The 24,592-nt window shown below is 40.2% G+C and overlaps 1 protein-coding gene and 2 pseudogenes across 6 annotated transcripts in view; 1 reads left to right on the forward strand and 2 right to left on the reverse strand.

Moving 5' to 3' along the window:
* DOCK3 (dedicator of cytokinesis 3) overlaps positions 1–24,592 on the reverse strand; it is a 653,304-nt gene that overhangs the window by 596,653 nt on the left and 32,059 nt on the right. The window lies entirely within an intron of this gene.
* Positions 11,068–12,018, forward strand: LOC115834793 (annotated as a pseudogene).
* Positions 14,290–15,332, reverse strand: LOC100598175 (annotated as a pseudogene). The gene has a single exon (XR_121088.4). The product of XR_121088.4 is annotated as a 40S ribosomal protein S3a pseudogene (transcript).

The following is a 24,592-nucleotide window of genomic DNA, read 5'->3' on the forward strand; positions in this document are numbered from 1 at the left end:
CCTGATTTACTCCTGAGTTGTTAAATTGACCTTGCCTTTCTCGGAGAAACAACACTGGTTGTGGTGTGTTATCCTTTTTATATAATGCTGAATTTAAATTGTTAATATTAAGGGGATTCTACATCTATGTTTAAAAGGAACTTTTTTTTTTTTTTTTTTTGAGACAGAGTCTTGCTCAGTCGCCCAGGCTGGAGTGCAGTGGTGGGATCTCGGCTCACTGCAAGCTCCGCCTCCCGGGTCCACGCCATTCTCCTGCCTCAGCCTCCCGAGTAGCTGGGACTATAGGCGCCCGCCACCACGCCCGGCTAATTTTTTTTTGTATTTTTAGCAGAGACGGGGTTTCACCATGTTAGCCAGGATGGTCTCCATGATCCACCTCTAGTGATCTGCCCGCCTCAGCCTCCCAAAGTGCTGGGATTACAGGTGTGAGCCACCACGCCCAGCCAAAAGGAATATTTTTTTAGAGATGGGATCTCGCTTTGTCACCCAGGCTGGCATGCAGTGGTGTGATCCTAGCTCACTGCAGCCTCAAACTCTTGGGCTCAAGCAATTCTCCCACCTAAGCCTCCCAAGTAGCTAGGACTACAGGTGCACACCACAGCACCTGGCTAATTTTTTAATTTTTTTGTAGAGACAATGTAGAGACACTATGTTGGCCAGGCTGGTCTCAAACTCTTGGCCTCAAGAGACCCTCCCACCTCGACCTCCCAAAGTGCTGCAATTATAGGCATGAGCCACCATACCTGGACAATTTTATTTTAATCTCCTTAGGTTTGGGATCAAGGTTATGCTGGCTTAATAAATGAGTTAGAAAATGTTTCATCCTCTATTGCTGTCTGAAAGTGTTTGTGCAGCCGGGCACAGCGGCTCACGCCTGTAATCCCAGCACTGTGGGGAAGCCAAGATAGGTGTATCACTTGAGTTTGAGACCAGCCTGGCCAACATCGCAAAACCCCATCTCTACTAAAAATACAGAAAATTAACTGGGCATGGTGGCGGGCACCTATAATTCCAACCACTTGGGAGGCTGAGGCAGGAGAATCGCTTGAACCTGAGAGGCGGAGGTTGCAGTGAGCCAAGATCACGCCACTGCACTCCAGCCTGGGTGACAGAGTGAGACTCTGTCTCAAAAAATAAATATTTTTTTTAAAAGCGTTAGTGCAAAGTTAGTATTACTTCTTCCTTAAATGTGTCATAGAATTAACTCACAAGTGAAACCATCTAGAACTTGAGTTTTTTTGGTGGGAAAGTTCTTTTATCAGAAATTCAGCCAGCCTGGCCAACATACAAAAATACAAAAATTAGCCAGGTGTGATGGCAGGCACCTGTAATCCCAGCTACTCGGGAGGCTGAGGCAGGGGAATCACTTAAACCCAGGGGGCAGAGGTTACAGTGTGCCGAGATTACGCCACTGTGCTCCAGCCTGGGCCACTGAAGTGAGGCTCCATCTCAAAAAAAACAAATAAAATTCAGAGCAGGCGCAGTGGCTCACTCCTATAATCCCAGCAATACGGGAGGCTGAGAGGATCACTTGAGGCCAGGAGTTCAAAATCAGCCTGGACAACATGGCGAGATCCCATCTATTAAGAAAAAAATTAATTAGTCTGGTATGGTGGTGTGTCCCAGCTACCGGGGAGGCTGAAGTGGATCACTTGAGCCCAAGAGTTCAAGGTTACAGTGAGCTATGATTGAGCCACTGTACTCCTGCCCAGACAACAGAATGAGACCCTCTCTTAAAAAATAAATAAAAATAAAAATAAACGTAACTTTTTTTTTTGGAGACAGGTTCTTGCTCTTTTGCCTGCCCTGGAGTGCAGCGCTGCAATCACAGCTCGCTGCAGCCTCAAACTCCTGGGCTCAAGCGATCTCACCTCAGCCTCCCAAGTAGCTGGGAATACAGGCACACCACATCACCACACCCAGCTAATTTTTGTATTTTTTTGTAGAGATGGGTTTTGCCATGTTGAGCAGGCTGGTCTTGAACTCCTGAGCTCAAGTGATCCACCTGCCTCGGCCTCCCAAAGTGCTGGGTTTACAGGTATGAGCCACCGTGCCTGGCCAAAAAAAGAAAAACAGGCCAGGCACAGTGGCTCACATCTGTAATCCCAGCACTTTGGGAGGCTGAGGCGGGCAGATCACTAGAGGTCAGGAGTTTGAGACCAGCCTGGCCAACATGGTGAAACCCCGTCTCCACTAAAAATATAAAAATTAGCCCGATGCGGTGGCAGGTACCTGTAATCCCAGCTACTCAGAAGGCTGAGGCAGGAGAATTGCTTGAACCCTGGAGGCAGAGGTTGCAGTGAGCCGAGATCGCACCACTGCACTCTAGCCTGGGCAACAGAGCAAGACTCCATTTCAAAAAAAAAAATCAATTTATTTAATATAGTATCACTCTGGTTTTCTATTTCTTCCTGTGTCAACTTTGTTCAACTGAGCCATTCAAGCAATATTTTAAAGTAAAACGGTTCATAATATTCCCTGATGTCTCCTCTTCTTTCATTACAAATATGTCTTCCCTGTTTTTTAATTCATCAGTATTGCTAGAGATTTATCATTTTTATCAATACTTTCAAAAAACCACTTTAGGCTCTACTGATTTTCTCTAATCTGTCTATTTTCTCTTCAATTGATTCCAGCTCTTATCTTTATTTCTTTCCTTCTAACATTATTTGGGTTTAACATACCATTCTATTTCTAGTTTCCCTTGTGGGTAGCTTAGATCGTTTAAGTTTTTCTTTCCTTCTAACATAAGTATTTAAAACTATAAAATTTCTTCTCAGCATTGCTTTACTGCATCCACAAATTTTGGATGTTATGTATTCATTATCATTCAATTCAAAATATTTTCCCTTTTTTTCCAGACTACCCTGCATGACAAAATATTTTCTAATTTCCTTTGTGATTTTTTATGGCCCTGGGTTACTTAGAAGTATTTCCAAATATTTGAAAGTTTCCTGATTATTTTATAGTTTTTATTTATTTTATTTTATTTCATTTTAATTAAAGAACACATGCTGTATGATTTCAGTTCTCTAAAATTTATTAAGACATGTTTTTTGGCCCATCATATGATCTACATCACTAAGTATATAAGCAACTGAAAACTGTGTACTCTGTTGGGTGTAATGATCTAAAATTTCAATTTTGTCAAGTTTTGGTTGATAGTGTGGTTTAAATCTTCTAAAACCTTACTGAGATAATGTTTGTTTCTTCTATTGGTTACTAAAAAATGGATGTTAAAATCTCCAGCTATTATTATAGATGTGTCTATCTCTTTAGTTCTCTCAATTTTTGCTTCTTTAGCTTGTTTTGCTTATAGCTTGTTTTAAAGCTCTATTAACTGTGCATGCTCATTTAGGATTTTTATATCTTCAACAAATTGACCCTTTCATCCTTTTTTGTTTTGTTTTGTTTTGTTTGAGATGGAGCCTCGCTCTATCACCCAGGCTGGAGTGCAGTGGCGTGATTTGGCTCATTGCAACCTCTGCCTCCCAGTTTCAAGCAATTCTCCTGCCTCAACCTCCCGAGTAGCTGGGATTATAGGCATGTGCCACCACACCCAGCTAATTTTTGTATTTTTGGTAGAGATGGGGTTTCACCATGTTGGCCAAGCTGGTCTCGAACTCCTGACCTCAGGTGATCTGCCCACCTCGGCCTCCCAAAGTGCTGGGATTACAGGCGTGAGCCACCATGCCTGGCCGACCTTTTCACCATTATTAAATGTCTTTTTTCTCCAGTAATATTCCCTTTCTTGAAGTCTACTTTGTCTCATATTAATACAGACATAACAGATTTCTTATGCATAACATTTGCATGGCATATCTTTGTTCTGTTGTTTTAGTTATAACATTTCTATGTCTTCATCTTTAAAGTACTTCTCCTCTAAACACCATAGGCTTGGATCTTGCTTTCTTTAATCCAGTTTGTGTTGGTCTATTAAATGGTTATTCAATTTACATTTAATGATGTAATTACATGGTTTGGCCTAAGTCTACAATCTTGATATTTGTTTTCTATTGGTTCTAACAGCCCCATTTGTTCTTTCTTCTTTGCCTCCTCTGTTTTTTAGTGAGACATTATTCTCCTGGATTCCCTTAGTTCTATGCCCATGGTTTCCTTTAGCTGTCTGCATATATTTAAGACAGCTGACTTAAAATCTCTCTCTAGTAAGTTCAATGATCAAGCTTTCTCATAGAAAGCTTCTATTCTCTTTTTTTTCCCCCTGTGAATAGGCTACACATTTTGTTTCTTTGCAAGTCTCACAATTTTTTTTGTTAAAATGCAGCCATTTTGAATATTATAATGTGGTGACTCTGGAAATCAGATTATTCTCCCTCCCTGGAGTTTGCTGTTGTTGTGGGTTATATTTGTTTAGTGACTTTTTTAAACTAGTTTTGTAAAGAGTAAATTCTCTGTGATGTGATCACTTAAGTCTCTTTTCCATTGGCTTAGTAGTCATCCTGAAATTTGACAAATTTCCTTAAATGCCTAGAGTCAAAACAGAAAAAAAAAATAATAATACTCTCCTAGTCTTTGCAGACTGGCCTGACTTAGAGCTCTCCTTCAGTGCTTACCAAGGCCACTTATAACTCAGCCTTAGCCTTTACTTCCTGCTCACACAGAGCCGGAAGATCAGTCGAAAGTACAAGCTTAGGGTCTTCTCAGGTCTTTTTTCAGTATAGGTCTAGCCCTGGTATGTACATGGACTTCTGGATTCTCCAATATACACTTTGCAAAGTCCTTATACCTCCTGTATCTCCTTCCCCAGTCTCTCCCTTCCTAGATTTTTCAGTCTCTCTGCTGCTTGCCCCAAATGTTGTCCCTTCTTCTGACTGGCTGAAGGTAGTACAGTCAGCCTTCTGAATCCACAGAGTTCTGTATCCATGGATTCAACCAATTGTGAATCGAAAATATTCAGGAAAACAACTGCATCTGTTCTGAACATGTACAGGCTTTTTTAAATCTTATTTTTCCCTAAACAATACAAAAAAAACTATGTACATAGCATTATACATTGTATTAGGTATTATAAGTAGTAGAGAAATTATTTAAAGTATATGGGAGGATAGGCATCGGTTATACCCAAATACTATTCCATTTTATATCACACACTTAAGCATCATTGAATTTTGATATCCGCGACATTGTGACATAAAAGGGTGTACCCTGTAAAAATCACTTGGGAATTTTTGTTCTCTTTTCACAATTACTCCAAGAGACACCAAGGGATGACTGTATATGCCTTCAAATATTTTCAACAAATGCCACCCGGGAGGCTACTCCAACCCTGAGAAAGTTCTGAGGAGTGACAAAACAAAAGCAAGCCCCTAAACCAATCCCTAATAGCAGACAGGTCAAAATGTACAACCACAATTATTTGAGACAAAGTCCACATGGACCTCCTCTGGCACCAGCAAACCATACCAGGAATATAGGTCACTATCCCCATTGCTGCCACCAAGAATGGGAGATGGTGAGTAGGTAAGCAAAAGTGCCACAATACCCTTGTATCAAAATTTAGCAGCCTCTTTCTTCACTAAGCATTCACTTGGTGGTTATTTTTTATTGGATACCAGAGTTCCAGAAAGGTTCATTCTGACATTTTTGCCACTTTAATCACTGTACCAGTAGAGGAATGAATCACTGAAGCTCCTTACTCTTCCATTCTTGGTGACCTCAGGTCCCTCCTTTGTTTTTGGTTTATAGAAAACATTTCACAATTTCACTTGCCTCTTTTACTAACTGTTTAGGAACAGTGCTTGTGTTTCTAGTACTTTAGTGATTATAATACACATCCTTAGTTTACCATAGTCCTTCTCTAAATAATATTTTACTATCTCAGAAACAACATGAGAACCTTATTTAGTATCTCTATTTACCCACCATTTGTGCTCTTGTTGTCATATTTGTCCTTTATATATGTGATAAACACCATAAGATGTTGTTGTTATTATTCATTCTTCTTGTTGCTTTCATAAGATGCCTTTTATCTCTGGCTAACTTTAAGATTTTCTTTGAGTATAATTTACCTAGGTGACGCAGTTGGGTTTCCCCGAACATGCTGGATCTGTGAGGTGGTATCTTTCATCAATACTTGGAAATTCTTACTCATTATTATTTTTTTTTTTTGAGACAGAATCTCATCTGCTGCCCAGGTTGAAGTGCAGTGGCACTATCTCGGCTCACTGCAACCTCCACCTCCCAGATTCAAGTGATTCTCCTGCCTCAGCTTCCCAAGTGGCTAGGATTACAAGTGTGTGCCACCATGCCAGCTTTTTTTATATATATATATACTTTAAGTCTGGGGTACATGTGCACAACGTGCAGGTTTGCTACATAAGTATACATGTGTCATGTTGGTTTGCTACACCCATCAACTTGTCATTTACATTAGGTATTTCTCCTAATGCTATCCCTCCCCCAGGCCCCCATTCGCCGACAGGCCCTGGTGTGTGATGTTCCCCTCCCTGTGTCCATGTGTTCTCATTGTTCAACTCCCACTTATGAGTGAGAACATGCGGTGTTTGGTGTTCTCTTCCTGTGTTACTTTGCTGAGAATGATAGTTTCTAGTTTCATCCATGTCCCTGCAAAGGACATTAACTCATCCTTTTTTATGGCTGCATAGTATTCCATGGTGTATATGTGCTACATTTTCTTTATCCAGTCTATCATTGATGGGCATTTGGGTTGGTTCCAAGACTTTGCTATTGTGAAAAGTGCTGCAATAAACATACGTGTGCATGTGTCTTTATAGAATGATTTATAATCCTTTGGGTATATACCCAGTAATGGGACTGCTGGGTCAAACGGTATTTCTATTCTAGATCCTTGAGGAATTGCCACGCAGTCTTACACAGTGGCTTAACTAATTTACACTCCCACCAACAGTGTAAAAGTGTTCCTGTTTCTCCACATCCTCTCCAGCATCCATTGTTTCCTGACTTTTTAATGATCGCCATTCTAACTGACGTGAGATGGTATCTCATTGTGGTTTTGATTTGCATTTCTCTAATGACCAGTGATGATGAGCATTTTTTTCATAAGTTTGTTGGCTGCATAAATGTCTTCTTTTGAGAACTGTCTTTTCATATCCTTTGCCCATTTTTTGATGGGGTTGTTTTATTCTTGTAAATCTGTTAAAGTTATTTGTAGATTCTGGATATTAGCCCTTTGTCAGATGGATAGATTGCAAAAATATTCTCCAATTCTGTAGGTTTCCTGTTAACTCTGATGATAGTTTCTTTTGCTGTGAAGAAGCTCTTTAGTTTAATTAGATCCCATCTGTCTATTTGGGCTTTTGTTGCCATTGCTTTTGGTGTTTTAGTCATGAAGTCTGCTCATCCCCATGTCCTGAATGGCATTGCCTAGGTTTTCTGCTAAGGGTTTTATGGTTTTAGGTGTTACGTTTAAGTCTTTAATCCCTCTTGAGTTAATTTTTGTAAAAGGTGTAAGGAAGGGATCCAGTTTCAGCTTTCTGCATATGGCTAGCCAGTTTTCCCAGCACCATTTATTAAATATTTGAAAATATTTGAAATTATTAAATAGGGAATCCTTTCCCCATTGCTTGTTTTTGTCAAGTTTGTCAAAGATCAGATGGTTGTATTATGTGTGGTGTTATTTCTGAGGCCTCTGTTCTGTTCCATAGTAGATACGGAGTTTCGCCATGTTGGCCAGGCTAGTCTCAAACTCCTGACCTCAAGTGATCCCTCCGCCTCAGCCTCCCAAAGTGCTGAGATTACAGACATGAGCCACCACACCCAGCCAGTCATTACTTTTTGAATTATTTCTTTTATTCCACTTTCTGCCTACTCTTCTTTTAGGACTCTAACTACCAATATGTTAGCTTCATTTTGTCCCACAGATCTCAGAAGCTCTCTTTAGCTTTACTGTCATCCAGCTTTCTTTTTACGGTTTGGTATGGGTAATCTCTATGGACCTATGTATAGACTGCCTCATATTTTCCTGCTGCTATGTCCTGTCTGCAAGTAAGACCACCAAATGAATTCTTCTGTACTTTCCGGTTCTAAAAATTTTCACGTGGTTCTTTTCAGTTTTCATTTCCCTGATGAAATTCTCCATCTGGGGCCAGGCATGGTGGTCCGCGTCTGTATTCCCTGCACTTTGGGAGGCCAGGACAGGCAGATCGCTTGAGCTCTGGAGTTCGAGACCAGCCTGCACAACATGGCAAAACCCTGTCTCTATAAAACAAATACAAAAATTAGCTGGGTGTGGTGGCATGTGCCTGTAGTCCCAGCTAGTTGGGAGGCTGTGTGGGGAGCATGCCTTGAGCCCAGGAGGAAGAGGCTGCAGTGAGCCGAGATCATGCCACTGCACTCCAGCAACAGAGCCAGACCCTGTCTCAAGAAAAAAAAAAGGAAAGAAAAAAAAAGAAATCCCCCATCTGTTCATACATGTTGTCCACATCCCCTACAGGCTTTAGTATATTTATTACAATACTAAAGTCCCCTATCTGCTAATTCCAACACGTGGGTCATCTGTAAGGCTGCTTCTATTGACTATTTTGTCTTTTAATTATGAATCACTTTATCCTCCTTCATTGCATGTCTCATAGCTTTTTACTGTATGACAGACAGTACTGTGTAAAAGAACAGTAGACGCTAAAGGAAATAATACTTCTAACATGTACTTAAGATAAGCCCAGCTTTCTTTCAGGTTAAATTTTGATTTATTTCACCAATGCTTCAAATGTTTTAGATGCTAGATCAGAACTTTTTCTTCACCAGGGTTAGGAATCTGGGCACTGGTAAAATTCTTAATATCTACCACTTTCCAGTCCAGATAAATCATAACCTCTCTCTGCTTCACAAAGCAGAGATCTTGATCTTTCTCTTTGTCTCTCTCTCTGATTTACACAGCCAGCTGCCAGCCTTTTATGCCCCAGGCTTTCTGTACTTCAGGAAATCACCCTTTACCCTACTGCCCTGCTCTCAGTTTTCTGCAGGATGCTGCTATGTGCTTGATAATGTCCTCGCATGCCTCAGGAAGATCTCTCTCAGCTTTCCTACCCTGTCCTCAGTCTCTGGCACACCACAGCCATGCACTTAAGTAAAAACCCCATGAATCTTAAGGGTTGCCCCCACAGTCTCCCTGACCTGTCCTCTTTCTTTTGGCATATTTCCACCCCACATTCAGTGAAGACCCAATAGAAAATAATTGCCAGGTAGATGCAAACTCACTCTGTGACTAGGGGCTCTGGGGACTCTGATCAATTAAAAGTTCATCAAAAGTTCAGTTGAAAGAATTACAAAACACTGCTGAAAGAAATCAAAGATGACACATACAAATGAAAAACACATTCCCATGCTCATGAAGAAACCAATATTGTTAAAATGGCCATACTGCCCAAAGCAACCTACAGATTCAGTGCTAGTCCTATCAAGCTACCAATGACATTTTTCACAGAATTAGAAAAAATTATTCTAAAATTCATATGAAACCAAAAAGAACTAAATAGCTAAAACAAACCTAAGCAAAGAACAAAGCTGGAAGCATCACATTACCTGACTTCAAACCTTCAAACTACACTACAAGGCTATAGAAACCAAAAGAGCATGGTACTGGTACAGAAACAAACACATGGGCAAACTGAACAGAATAGAGAGCCCAAAAATAAAGCTGCACATCTACAACCATCTGAACTTTGACAAAACTGACAAAAACAAGCAAGGGGAAAGGACTCCCTATTCAATAAATGGTGCTGGGATGACTGGAAAGCCATATGCAGATGACTGAAACTAGACCCTTCCTTACACCATATACAAAAATCAACTTAAGATGGATTAAAGACTTAAATGTAAAACCTCAAACTATAAAAATCTTAGAAGAAAACCTAGGAAATGCCATTCTGGACATAGCCTCTGGCAAAGATTTCATGACAAAAATGCAATTGCAACAAAACAAAAACTGACAAATGGGACCTAATTAAACTAAACAGCTTCTGCACAGAAAAAGAAACTATCAACAGAATAAACGACCTACAGAATGAGAGAAAATATCTGCAAACTATGCATCCAACAAAGGTCTAATATCCAGAATCTTAAGGAACTTAAACAAATTAACCAGCAAAAAACAAACAAAAAAACACATTAAAAAGCAAAGAACATGAACACTTTTCAAAAGAAAACATACACTCAGCCAACAAGCATATGAAAAAAAAGCTCAATATCACTGATCACTAGAGAAGTGTAAATCAAAACCACAGTGAGATACCACGTAACACCAGTCAGAATGACTATTATTTAAAAGTCAAAAAATAATAGACACTGGCAAGGTTACAGAGAAAAGGGAACGCATATACACTGCTGGTGGAAATGTAAATTAGTTCAGCCATTGTGGAAGAAGTTTGGCAATTTCTCAAAGAACTTAAAACAGAACTACCCAGCAATCCCATTACTAGGTATATATCCAACCAGCAATCCCATTACTGGGTATATATCCAAGGGAATATAAATCATTCTGCCATAAAGACATATGCACATGTATGTTCTTTGCAGCACTATTCACAATAGCAAAGACATAGAATCAATCTAAAAGCCCATCAATGCCAGACTGGATAAAGAAACTGTGGTACATATACACCATGGAATACTACGCAGCCATAAAAAAGAATGAGATCATGTCCTTCACAGTAACATGGATGGAGCTGGAGGCCATTTTCCCAAGTGAACTAACACATAAAAATAAAAACTAAATACTGCATGTTCTCACTTATGAGTGGGAGCTAAACACTGAGTATACACGGACACAGAGAAGGGAACAATAGACTCTAGGACCTATGTGAGGGTAGGTGGTGGGAGGAGGGTAAAAATAGAAAACAACCTATTACATACTATGTTTACTACCTGGGTGATGAAATAATCGTACGACAAACCTCCATAACACGCAATTTACCTATATAAAAAATCTGCACATGTACCCCTGAACCTAAAATAAAAATTTTAAAAAAACAAGATTCCAGGTAACACCTTTGCATGTTAAAGGTTGAAAAACACTATTCTAGAGCATTATTAAAAGAGTAGGTTTTAAATGTTTTCACCACAAAGCAGAACACAGAATTAGTGAACTTGAAGACAGATCAATAGAAAATATCTAAACTGTCTTTGTAGACAACGACACCACCCAGAGCCCCGACATCACCATGGATGGTACGCCCTTGGGCTGCATCTCCTTCAAGCTGTTAGCAGACAAAGTTCCAAAAACAGCAGAAAATTTCATGCTCTGAGCACTGGAAAGAATGCATTTGGTTATAAGTGTTCCTGCTTTCACGGAATTATTCCAGAGTTTATGTGTCAGGGTAGTGACTTCACACCCCATAATGGCACTGGTGGCAAGTCCATCTATAGGGAGAAATTTGATGATGAAAACTTCATTCTGAAGCATACAAGTCCTGGCATCTTGTCCGTAACAAATGCTGGACCCAACACAAATGGTTCCCAGTTTTCATCTGCACTGCCAAGACCTCAGTGGTTGGATGGCAAGCATGTGGTCTTTGGCAAGGTGAACAATAGCATTAATATCATGCAGGCCATGGAGTGCTCTAGGTCCAGAAATGGCAAGACCAGTGAGAAGATCACCATTGTTGATTGTGGACAATTCTAATAAATTTGACTTGTGCTTTATCTTAACCATCAGACCATTCCTTCTGTAGCTCAGGAGAGCACCTCTTCACTCCATTTGCTCGCAGCATCCTATAATCATTGTGCTCTTGCTGCACTTCTTTGGGTTTCATATTTTCCTCATTCATTCTCTTCCATGCCTAGTTGGATCGCAGAGTTAAGTTTATGAGTATGAAATAAAAACTAACAAAAAAAAAGAAAATATCTAAACTGAAACAGAGAGGAAAAAACAAGACTATAATAGACATGTGAAACTTGATCAAAAGATCTAAAAAACTTACAACTAGAGTCCTAAAAAAAAGAGAATACAAGAGAAACAATATTCACAAAGATAATGACTGATATTTTCCCCGAACTGATTAAAAACATCAACCCACAGCCAGGCGCGGTGGCTCAGACCTGTAATCCCAGCACTTTGGGAGGCTGAGGTGGACAGATTACGAGGTCAGGAGATTGAGACCATCCTGGCTAACACAGTGAAACCCCGTCACTACTAAAAAATACAAAAAATTAGCCAGGCATGGTGGCGGGCACCTGTAGTCCCAGCTACTCAGGAGGCTGAGGCAGGAGAATGGCTTGAACCCAGGAGGTGGAGCGCAAGTGAGCCGAGATCGTGCCACTGCACTCCAGCCCGGGTGACAGAGCAAGATTCCGTCTAAAAAAAAAAAAAAAAAACCCACAAACTTGACGGGAGATTATAGAAAAAATTATAGCAACAGCGGATGGCAAAAGGAATCCAATATATGCATAATTGAAATTCCTAAACAAACCCAAAACAAGAGAAGATTAATTCAGAAATATAATTACAGAGATATAATTCAGGAAGGTTTTCTTGTGGGAGGATGAAAAATACTTTAACATATATTTTGTGCCAAGAAACACTGACACAGAATGCTCAACACAAGACATAACCTAGAAAATTTATTAGACTTTAAAACTTAAAAAGAAAAATAAAAGGGGTTAAAGTCATACTAGCCTCAGATTTCTCCACTGCAATATTTAGCACTGAAAGACACTAGAGAAACATTTTAAAGACACTGAAGGAAAGAAAATATATGCAAAAGAGGTTCATCCAACCAAGATGTCCTTAGAGGATGAAGTATAAAAGCTACAAACAGTTCTGAACACCCAAAAACTCAGGGAATATCTTGCTCATGATCTCTTACTGAGGAAACAGGATAGTTTTGAGGAAATTTCACAAAAAAGAGCTGACAATGAGCACCGAATAAATTTGATAGCTGAACTAAGAATAAAACAAATATGGAGATCAGAGTGACAGACAGGATATAAAGGTTATATGGCCTGATAATGTAGAATGACACACACAAGAAAAAACTGAAAAGGAAAGAAGGTGAGAGGCAGATTAAAGGTGCTGATGGCCTCATCTGTAACCACTGGAATTCAAAGTATATCATTTAGATATTCTGATATACTTGATATATATTGTGAATGCTTAATATAACACAAACCAAGTAAGTATAAGATTATTTAATAATGCAAAAGTAAACACAAACACAGCCGGGTGCAGTGGCTCACGCATGTAATCCCAGCACTTTGGGAGGCCAAAGTGGGTGGATCACTTGAAGCCAGGAGTTCGAGACCAGCCTGGCCAACATAGTGAAACCCCATCTCTACTAAAAATACCAAAAAATTAGCTGGGCATGGGCATGGTGGCACATGCCTGTAATCCCAGCTACTTGGGAGGCTGAGGAAGGAGAATCACTTGAACCAGGGAGGTGGAGGTTGCGCCACTGCACTCCAGCTTGGGGAACAGAGTGAGACTCCGTCTCAATTAAAAAAAAAGGAAACACAAAGACACTCTGTTATTAATAGCAGGTGTGGACAGAAAGGGAAAAAATAAACACTATTCTGTAGGTGATTTCACATACTCAAAAAACCCAAGATAATCAACTAGAAAAAAAGCTACAATAAGAGTAAGGTATATATATACATATATACACACACACACATACACGTGTGTGTGTATATATATACATATACACACATACATAAATATATGGAATCAACAGAAATACAATCATAGAAAAGATCCCACTTACAACAACTACAAAAAGGTAACTACCTAAGAACAGACTAAGAAATGGGCAAGACCTATATAAAAAAAGAAAAAGAAAAAAACTTTAAACCACCACTGAAAGACAAGTGCATACACTCAGAGATTCTACATGTCCAACATCTGTAACTTTATCTTACAGGTATATTTGCACAAGTGTAAATGAGGATCGGCAAGTATATACAAGGTCACTCACTGAGGCATTGTTTCTATTAGCAAAAAATGTACATAATGCAAATATCCATTAATAAAAGACTGGTTAAATTATGGCATATCCATGTACTAGAACACTATGCAGATTTTTAAAATAAGGACTCTCCCTATGGACTACATTAAAAGATCTCCAAGAAGTATTAACTAGGGGGAGAAATTTGCTGAACAGTGAATATAGCATGCTACTTTTAGTATCAAAAAATGTAAGAATATGCATTAATATTCGCTAGTATTGTGAATGCACAGAGAAACTCCAGAAAAATACATAAGGAACAACCATGGAAAAAGTAGAGAACTGAATGGGCAAGGGAAGCATCACAGTGGTGTATACCCTATCATGGGATTTTTTTGTTTTTTTTTTTTTTACAAATAACACTTTTTATTTGCCACTATTTGAAGTCTGAACTTTAAACAGATTCTTGGACTGGTGGTTCATATCCATCAGCTTGTTCAACTTTAGCACCTGTCTCGTCCCCAGTGGCTTTTCCAGAACCAAGCCGTCAGATTCTTTTTAAAAAAAGAATGTTCAGAAGCAAACCATCACAAATAGCACTTTTTATTTGCCACTATTTGAAGTCTGAACTTTAAACAGATTCTTGGACTGGTGGTTCATATCCATCAGCTCTTTCAACTTTAGCACCTGTCTCGTCCCCAGTGGCTTTTCCAGAACTACTGCCTTCACCATGAAGCTCCATGAGCTTTCCCAATTCAAACTTGGGCTTCTTCAGCATTTTTACTTTTCTAACAAAGACATCATGGAGAGGATAAATAGATTGGCAAGCCTTTTCTATGTCTTTTCCAATGCTGTCTGGAATCAATTTATTGACCACTTCTTTCAAGTCATTTGTCTGCACCTCTAGGGTCATGATTTCCATCATCTTCTTCCGGATTTGGCGGACCTGTTGGTGCTGAGTGTAAGAGGTCTTCCGTATCTGATTGTTAGATGTTTTTTAGTAAAACCAACACAGAACAGACGAAGCAAGTAACCATTGGTAGTCTTGACATCAACATGAGCTTCAATCATTGTCTGCCATTTTTTGACCATGGAACACATTTTGTCATGGGTAAGATCCATGCCATGGAAGTTAGTCAGGCAGTTTTTACCCTGAACATCTTCAGTAATCAGCTTGAATTTTCTAAATGCAACTTCATCATTCTGCGAATCAGCAAGACTCACTTCAAACACACGATCCTTGAGACCATCAGATGCAATTTTGGTTCCTTGGGTCCTGGTGACAAGCGTCTTTCCAATATTTCTTATATTGAACATAACAGGTGCTTTCACATCATACCAATCTTTCTTAGAAAATGGATCAACCACTTTCTTCTTGGCTCCCTTTTTGCCGCCTTTCGTAAGGCGCTTGTTCTTGCCAACCGCCATGATGCTAGTCAGAGAGCCAAAAGGGCTATCATGGGATTTTAAAGCCTGTATTAGTTATGCAAATATATAAATAAGATCCAAATAAAAAAATAAGTCAGAATTAGAAACTAAAACAGTTTAAGAGGAATAAATAGTAAAATTCCTAATTTAGGTTCCAAAGATCAACTACAAATAAAAAAATCTCAAAAGTAATTCATGTCAAAAGCTTGATAAGCTTTGGCAAATAAACATAAACATAACCAAAACATAAACCGAAAATTACTACACCAAAAAAAAATAATAAATATATATATACACATATTTTTTTTTGAGACGGCGTCTCGCTCTGTCACCCAGGCTGGAGTGCAGTGGCGCGATCACAGCTCACTGCAAGCTCCACCTCCTGGGTTCACGCCATTCTGCTGCCTCAGCCTCCCAAGTAGCTGGGACTAAGGTGTCCACCACCACACCCAGCTGATTTTTTGTATTTTTTAGTAGAGACGGGGTTTCACCGTGTTAGCTAGGATGGTCTCGATCTCCTGACCTCGTGATCCGCCCACCTCAGCCTCCCAAAGTGCTGGGACTACAGGTGTGAGCCACCACGCCCAGCCAACTACACCCAAAAATATTAATGCCACTGTCAATTTCATTAACAAAGCAGAAAGCAAAGAACACAGGTAGTAAAAGCGCTATTCTACAGGATTCATCTGGTATGCTGTACTCATTTTGAAAGAGGCATTGATAAGAGTATATCAAAACTGTACCAAAAATGACCTAAGTTCTCTGTGGGATATAGAGAAGTGTAATACACAAAATCTGATTTCAAAGAATAACGATCTTGCTTAGGATATAATTATAAACACCTAGTATATCAGGATAAATAAGATACCAGCCTTCACTCACTTAAGATGAATCACAGCTGACAGAAAGAAGACTGTTGTATTAAATAATACATTTTTAGAAAAAAACCTAAGACATAACAAAAGCTTAATAAATGTTAAAATATCCTCCTTAACATGAATGGCTCCTAATGCCAATCAGAAGACAATTACCTTTAAGGCCCTCCATGATCTTGTCTCTTCTTCATCATCTAGTCCCATCTCTCAAAAATCCCTCAAATTCACACTTTACCTGGTTGGAACTATGGGCAGTTGGCTGCCTCATGGCCTGTGCTTTTTCATATCTTTGTGCCTTTGCAAATGGTGTTCTGTCCTCCCAAAATGCCCTTCCCCTCATCACCCTCATTCTCTCTCCAATATCCTGAAAACACCTACTCATTTTTCTTTTTTTTTTCTTTTTTTTCTGAGGCAGTGTCTTGCTCTGTTGCCCAGGCTGCAGTGCAGTGGCACCATCATGGCTCACTGCAGCCTCAACCTCCAGGGCTCAAGTGATCCTCCCACCTCAGCCTCCAGAGTAGCTGGTACTACAGATAGATACCACCACGCCTAGCTAATTTTTGTATTTTCTGTTGACATAGGGTCCTACTATGTTGCCCAGGCTGGCCTCAAACTCCTGGGCTCAAGTGATCCACCCACCTCAGCCTCCCAAAGTACTGGGATTACAGGCATGAGCCGCCACCACGCCTGGCCCACCTACTCATTTTTCAAGCCCCAACTCATGCATTTCCTTGTCTCTGAGACATTTCCTGACATACCCAAGCAAAGTTAATTATGACAGTCATTCCTCAACATTCAGTAAATATGCACTGAGCATTTTCCATGTGTCTGGCAAGATGCTAGGTCTGGAGATACAGTAGTGAACCAGACAGACCCAGACGCTGTCCTTTCAAAGCTCACAGTGCTGTGGAGAAGAAAAACAAGTAATCCTTATAAAGTATGTTGAGTGCAACTGCTAAAGCACATAAAAGGTTCAGTGGGTGCATGTAGCAGAAAAATTAAACCTGGTCTAGGGGTCAAGGAAGGCCTCCTTGAACAAACAACCTGAAAACTGAAGAATGAATAGGAGTAAGGCAAAAATGGGTGAAAAGGAGTAAAAGTGTTAGAACAGCATGTGCAGAGAGCCAAAAGGCAAGAGAAAGAATAACTCTTAGGAACTAAAAGATAATTGATTGGTTGGATAATACAGCTGGAGAGAGGGAGACTTAGAGAGGTAATTAGAAGCTGGGTGCAGTGGCTCACCCCTGTAATCTCAGCACTTTAGGAGGCTGAGGCAGAAGGACTGCTGGAGACCAGCCTGGGCAACATAGTGAGACTCCATCTCTACAAAAAAATTTAAAAATTAGCCAGATGTGCTGGCATGCATCTACAGTCCCTTGAGCCCAGGAGATCGAGGCTGCAGTGAGCCATGATCACACCACAGCACTCCAGCCTCGGGTAACAAAATGAGATCCCATCCAAAAATAAATAAGTAAATAAAAGAAGTAGTCAGAGACATAAATTAGGACCAGATGTGCAAGAACAGCAGGTTACAGAGAATATGCCACATTTTAAACTCAAGAAGTTCAATATGGCAGATTAATAGCTTGGTGATTGGGATGAAGCTGGTGAAGTAAGCAGAAACCAGAAGTCCAAGTTGCTTTTAAGTCATTTTAAGAAATGTGGACTTTATCCTAAATGATGCAATAAAAAGGTTTTAAGAAAGGGAGTGCCAAGACATGATTTGTTTTTATTAAAATCACTTGGGAAGTTACAGTGTAGAAAAGGGAGAGAGAAGAATAGCAAAATTGAATGCAGGAAGATTCTGCCCAGCATGGTAGTGTACGCCTGTAGTTCCACTTAGGAGGCTGGGGCAGGAGAAATCACATAACCCCAGGAGTTTGAGGCTGCAGTGTATGATGACTGCTCCTGTAAACTGCCTCTGCACTCCATCCTGGGCAATATTGTAAGAGCTCATCTGAAATTTAAAAATAAATAAATAAAAATAAAAATGAAAAACCTGATCCAGCAGTCCAAAAAGAGACAATGGTATAATGGTGGCCTGCTACCCTTACCTCAAGAGATATTTAGAAGCATTAATACTTGGTGACTAACTGAATATGGACTTGCAAAATTGTAACTTCACCTGACTAATATCATTTATTGAGCCAAAAATACTAAAACAAGAACAGACTGGAGATGACTAAAGATTATGATCTCCATCTAGACATGTAGTTGACGTCCCTGGGAGACATCCAAATGGCAAATCTATTAAGTATGGGATATCTGCATCCAGAGCTCAGAATCTAAAACAATATATATCTATATATTACTTATCAGACTGATACATATTATTTATCAGACTATAGACAGTAACTTTTCTTGTGCCACCACCATACCTAAGACATATCAAAATTACTGTACTTGAAACACTGAATGTGATTGTGAATTCTTGAACAAGAGGAGCTCAGCCCATGCCTAACACAAAATAAATTCTCAACAAGTTTTTAATAAATTGAATGTAAATTTCTTCCTGCATAAACTCTAAATAAGCTCCATAGTTCTAGTCTCTTCTTCCCATTATCCATACTACAGATTAACCTCACTAAAACAAAATGTGTTTATTTCGTAAAACTTCAGTAGTTTCCCAGTGCATATAGAAGCAAATCCTTAACCTTAACTCTTTACAAGATCTTTTCAATTTATCTTCAACCTGGGGCACACATACCCCTGGAGAAAAATAAAGCCCTACTAAAAGATAAAGAACCACAAATGGTTTTAAGATAACCCATTTCCAGATCCTTTGTCTCCTTTATAGGACTTCCTCAAATAAATCTGCCTGAGAACACACTTAAAGTTGAGGCACCATACTGGTTCCTCCTTTCTCATCTCCCTTTGCACAGTAATGTCTCTTCACCCATCTTCAAACACCCCTGATGCTCCATCCAGGACATCAAAGGGATCATTCTAAGAACTGGGAAAGAACCAGAGACCTACATATATTTCTTATTAAGGGCACAACATTGTCTGTTTTAGGCCTAAGAGACAATTACAAAACATTCCACCCAAAAACAGCAGCATAGTTATCAAGTGCTCATGAAACACTTGATAGAGCCTGTTATGCCATAAACGAGCTTCAATAAATGTAAAAGGGCTGAAATTACACAAACTATAATCGATCTCCTGTAACAGTAGGAAAATCAGGGAATATACAAATATGTGGAAATTAGACAACACACTCCTAATTAACCAGTGAATCAAAGAGGAAATCACAAAGAAAAACAGAAAAGACTTTGGGATGAATAAAAATGAGACTACCACCTGTCAAATCTTACAAGAGGCGGCCGGACGTGGTGGTTCATGCCTGTGATCCCAGCACTTTGGGAGGCTGAGGCAGTCAGATCAGTTGAGGTCAGGAGTTCAAGACCAGCCTGGCCAATATGGCGAAACCCCGTCTCTACTAAAAATACAAAAATTAGCCAGGCGTGGTGGAAGGTGTCCATAGTTCCAGCTACTCAGGAGGCTGAGGCAGGAGAATTGCTTGAACCTGGGAGACAGAGGTTGCAGTGAGCCGAGATCATGCCAGTGCACTCTAGCCTGGGCAAAAAAGCAAGACTCCGTCTCAAAAAATAAAAATAAAAAGTCTTACGAGAGGTGGCTAAAGAACTGCTTAGGGGAACATTTATTGCTATAAATATCTCTAATAAAAAAGAAGAAAAATTTCAAATAACTTAAACGTCCACCATAAGAAACTGGAAAAAAGAATAGAAAATTAAGGCAAGCAGAGGAAAAAATGACAATGATTAGAGTTGAAGTAAAGGAAATAAATGGAAAATAGAGAAAATTGGCAAAACTGAAAGTTGGCTTTTTGAAAAGATCCATAAATGTGACAGGCCTTTAGTTGGATTGACCAAGATTTTTTTAAAAGACTTAAATTACTAAAATCAAGAATAAAACATGGAACATCACCACCTACCTTATAAAAGTAAAAAATGATTATAAAAGAACACTATGGACAACTGTACACCAAATCAGGTAATTTACATGAAATGGACAAATTCCTAGAAAGAGACAAATTACTGAAGAAATAGAAAATCTGAATATGCCTGTAACAAGTAAAAAGATCAAATTAGTACTTTTAAAACTTCCTACAAAAAAAAGCACAGCCCAGAAAAGCACAGCCCAGATGGCTTCTCTGGAGAAATCTACCAAACATTCAAATAATTAATATCAATCCTTCATAAACTCTTCCAAAATGAAAGGAAAGAACATTTCCCAACTAATTATATGGGGCCAGTATTACCCTAGTATCAGAACAAGACAAAGACATCAAAAAAAAAACTACAGAGTAATATTTTTTATTAATACAAACATAAGAATCTTCAACAAAATATTACTAGCAACATCCGGGTGCGGTGGTTCACGCCTGTAATCCCAGCACTTTGGGAGGCTGAGGAGGGTGGATCACAAGGTCAGGAGATCAAGACCATCCTGGCTAACATGGTGAAACCCCATCTCTACTAAAAAATACAAAAAATTAGCCAGGCGTGGTGGCAGGCACCTGTAGTCCCAGCTACTCGGGAGGCTGAGGCAGGAGAATGGTGTGAACCCAGGAGGCGAAGCTTGCAGTGAGCTGAGATCACACCACTGCACTCCAGCCTGGGCGACGGAGCAAAACTCTGTCTCAAAAAAAAAAAAAAAAAAAAAAAGGACTAAGCAACATTACAAGTAGGATTTATTCCAGGAAATGCAAGGTCAGTTCAACATATGAAAATCAATTAATGTACTATGTAATATTAATAAAGGACAAAAACCATAGTCATCACAATATATGTATGCAAGAAAAAAGCCAGTGACCTTTTTTATTTCAATAGTTTTTGGGAAACAGGTGGTTCTTGGTTATATGGTAATTTCTTTACTGGAGATTTCTGAGACTTTGGTATACCTATCACCTGAGCAGTGTATGCGGTGCCCAATGTGAAGTCTTTTATCCCTCTTCTTATGTCTTTACATCCTCATGGCTTAGCTGCCACTTATAAGTGAGAACGTATGATATTTGGTTTTCCATTCCTCTGTTACTTCACTTAGAATAATAGTCTCCAACTCCATCCAGGTTGCTGCAAATGCCATTATTTTGTTCCTTTTCATGGCTGAGTAGTAGACCATGCTGTGCATATCACATTTTCTTTATACACTCATTGGTTAATGGGCATTTAGGCTGGTTCCATATTTTTGCAATTGCAAATTGTGCTGCTATAGCACACATAAACATGGATCTGCAAGTATCTTTTTCATATAATGACTTATTTCCTTTGGGTTGTGAGACTGCTCAATCAAATGGTATTTCTACTTTTAGTTATTTAAGGAATCTCCATTCTGTTTTCCGTAGTGGTTGTACTAGTTTACATTCCCACCACCAATGTAAAAGTGTTCCCTTTTTACTACATCCATGCCAACATGTTTTTTTTATTATTTTTTAATTATGGCCATTCTTGCAGGAGTAAGGTGGTATCTCACTGTAGTTTTGATTTGCATTTCCCTGATAGTGATGTTGAGCATTTTTCCATATGTTTGTTGGCCATTTGTATATCATTTTTTGAGAACCGTTTATTCATGTCCTTTAGCCACTTTTTCATGGGATTATTTGTTTTTTATCTTGCTGATTTGAGTTCCTCATAGATTCTGGATATTAGTCCTTTGCTGAATGCATAGTTTGCAAAGATTTTCTCCTACTCTCTGGGTTGTCTGTTTACTCTGCTGATTATTTCTTTTGATGTACAAAAGCTTTTTAGTTTAATTAGGTCCCATCTATTTATTTTTATTTTTGTTGCATTTGCTTTTGGGCTCTTGGTCAAGAACTCTTTGCCTAAGCCAATGTTTAGAAGAGTTTTTCTGATATTACCTTGTAGAAATTTTTGGTTTCAGGTCTTTTTTTTTTAAGAGATGGGAGTCTTGCTATGTTGCCCACACTGGCCACAAACTCCTGGGCTCCAGTGATCCTCCCACCTCAGCCTCTCAAGTATCTGGAACTATGGCAAACATCAGCATGCCCAGCTTCCAGCATCCTTTTGCAATAAAAACACTGAACAAACTAAAATAGAATTGAACTTCCTTGACCTAATAAAGCCCACCTGTTTATTTATTTTTGAGATGGAGTCTCACTCTTGTCACCCAGACTGGAGTGCAATGGCGTGATCTCAGCTCACTGAAACCTCCACCTCCCAGGTTCAAGTGATTCTCCTGCCTCAGCCTCCCAAGTAGCTGGGATTACAGGCACCCACCACAACACCCAGCTAGTTTTTGTATTTTTAGTAGAGACGGGGTTTCACATATTGGTCAGGCTGGTCTTGAACTCCTGACCTTAGGTGATCTGCCTGCCTCAGCCTCCCAAAGTGCTGGGATTACAAGCGTGAGCCACCATGCCCAGCCCCACCTGTTTAAAAAAAAATCATGGCTAATACTATAATTAATGGTGAAGGACTGAATGCTTTCCCCTTAAGATCAGGAACAAGACAAAAATGTTCACTACTGTCAGCTCTACTTAACATTATAATGGAGGAAAAGCCATTTGGTAAGAAAAAGAAATAAAAAGGCATCCAGATTGGAAAGAAAGAAGTAAAACTATCTCTAGTAGCTGATGGTATGAGCTTCTATACAGAAATTTTTAAGGAATCCACTAAAAAAAACTATTAGAATTAATAAACAAGTTCAGCAATGTTGCAGGACACATGATCAATACACAAGGTCAAGTGTATTTCTATAAATTAGCAGGGAACAATCCAACAATAAAGGGAAGAAAACAACTCCTATTATAAATAGAATTGAACTAACAAATGTCTAACAAGTGACATCTCTTGGCTATTTTCAGGATTAGAAGTCTCAGCACTTTTGTCCACTGCATCTTGGTATCACAGTTGCCAAGGAAAACACAACAAAGTCGAGCACTGGATGGAAGAATGCTTTACTCACATAAAACGAAAACAGAACAGAGAGATGATGGTGGGCTTCAAGATGGCTGACCGAAGGCGACTAAGGCTCACTTCCTTCACAAAGAAGGACCAAAACACTAAGTAGATAACCACACATCAAACAGAGCTTCTAAGAAAGAACACTGACATTCAGCACAGAAGTGACAAGAAAGCTCTGAGGAATAAAAGGAGAGGAAAGCAAGGCAGGCAGCCAGGTTTGGCTCAGTGCCAGGAGGCACTCCTCATTGTGAAAAAAAGGTAAATGAGAGATCCCCAAGTGATATACATTCCCACTGCAGACTCCCACAATCCTAGCCATGGGAGAGCCCCTAGGCCCTTGTGGACCCTGAGACTATTAGAGGGAGATCCCAGGAGCCCACACAATGGCATTATTGCAGAGAAGGCATTACTGCCAGGTCCTACATACCCACTGGAGACACAAGCAGCCGCAGCATAGTGCCATTTTGAAATTACAGCCCCCTCTAGACTACATCCTCCACTAGGGCCCTATAACCCTTAAATCTCCACATCCCTAAAGCCCCAGTGACATCCTCCCATGTCCATCTGAAGCATCAAGACACACCAGCTGGATCCAGCAATGCAACCAGGTCCCCTGCACTATAGCCAATGCATCACCCTATATCCTGAGAAAAGGTCAGCACAGCACGCCAGGGAGGCTGCCCCAAAGACAAAAAGAACAGAAGCATGCACTCCCCACAGCCTGAGAGCCACCTACACAAGGCCACTGCCACTAACAGCAACCTCAACCCCTCCAGCAGCAGGGTCCCTATGAATATACAAGGGCCTTTAGGGTGCCTGGAGACCAGTCTGCCTGGATGCCATCCCAGGAACTGACAATAGGCCCACACAGCCCACCACCACCTGCATGCACCGTTAGCAGGGCCACAGGACTGCCCACACTACCCACCACCACCATTGTCAGTACCTGCACATGCTATCCAAGTGTGTGTGGATCGGCCACTCTGCCCACCACTAGCAACGCACATGTGGGCTGTCCAAAGGCATAAAAAGGGGGCCACCCCATCTAGCTGAAAACACCTATGTGCACTTCACGGGGGCCTATGAATCAACATGCCAAGACTGCACCACCACCACAACACACATACCCCACCTGGGGGCCAGGAGACTGTCTTGCCCAGCCCAACACCACCACCACTGGCATCCATGCATACCAATCAGGGCCCAAAGGTGGCACGCCACTGCCACTGCCACTACCAACATCATGCACACCACCCAGGGGCATATGGCAATGCCCACTCAGCCCACCACTGTAATCACTAGCACCTAAGCATGACACCAGACAGCCCAAGAACTGACTCAGCTCAGACCCACAACTACAGATACAGACCCACCACCACTGTGCCCAAGGACCAGCCCATCTGACATCCCCATCCCCACCAAGACTCACCACAGTTTCCACTAACAACCACAGCCAAGCCCTAAG

This window comes from Nomascus leucogenys, chromosome 4, assembly GCF_006542625.1.
Source record: "Nomascus leucogenys isolate Asia chromosome 4, Asia_NLE_v1, whole genome shotgun sequence".
Lineage (NCBI taxonomy): Eukaryota > Metazoa > Chordata > Mammalia > Primates > Hylobatidae > Nomascus > Nomascus leucogenys.